Source organism: Lathyrus oleraceus, chromosome 3, assembly GCF_024323335.1.
Source record: "Lathyrus oleraceus cultivar Zhongwan6 chromosome 3, CAAS_Psat_ZW6_1.0, whole genome shotgun sequence".
Taxonomy (NCBI): domain Eukaryota; kingdom Viridiplantae; phylum Streptophyta; class Magnoliopsida; order Fabales; family Fabaceae; genus Lathyrus; species Lathyrus oleraceus.
Genome location: NC_066581.1, coordinates 401,129,703 through 401,130,365, shown reverse-complemented (window position 1 = coordinate 401,130,365; position 663 = coordinate 401,129,703). Strand labels below are relative to the sequence as shown.

Genomic DNA, 663 nt, shown 5'->3' with positions numbered 1-663 from the left:
CTATGTGGACTACTGCTGCGGTGTTAGTGTTTGTAGACATATGTTCAATCCTAAGGGCTAAAGCGTCCATTTTCGCCTACATCATGTCTAGAGAGCTTACCTCATGTATTCCACCTTGGGTCTCCTTTTTCTCTATTGATGCTCGTTCAGTTCCCCATTGGTAATGGTTTTGGGTCGTATCCTCAATTAGGTCACAAGCTTCAGGATAAGGTTTGTTCATCAGTGCGCCACCTGCGACAGCGTCGATGCTCATCTTGGTGTTATAATGGAGTCCATTGTAGAAGGTATGAACGATCAGCCATTGTTCTAGGCCATGGTGTGGGCAGACTCTTAATAGCTCTTTATATCTCTCCCAAGCTTCAAAAAGCGATTCTCCTTGGTTTTGAGTAAATCTAGTTATGTGGTTTCGAAGAACAAGAGTCTTATTAGGGGGAAATATCTAGCAAGGAATACTCTCCTAAGGTCTTCCCAGGTAGTTATTGAATTAGTTGGAAGTGAATCTAGCCATGAACGTGCTCTATCCCTGAGGGAGAAAGGAAATAATCTTAAACGGATCGCATCAGGAGAAGCGCCGTTAGATTTAAAGGTGTTGGCTAGTTGGATAAAAACTTTTAAATGTTGATTCGGGTTCTCAGTAGCGAAACCCGCGTATTGGTTTTGTTC

The 663-nt window shown here is 42.8% G+C and overlaps 1 non-coding gene across 1 annotated transcript; it reads left to right on the top strand.

Annotated features, from left to right (window-relative positions):
* The first annotated feature begins 308 nt into the window (after nt 1-308).
* Nucleotides 309-415, top strand: LOC127133108 (small nucleolar RNA R71). Its single transcript, XR_007807102.1, has one exon. It is a non-coding gene; the product is annotated as a small nucleolar RNA R71 (small nucleolar RNA).
* The last annotated feature ends 248 nt before the right edge of the window (nt 416-663 follow it).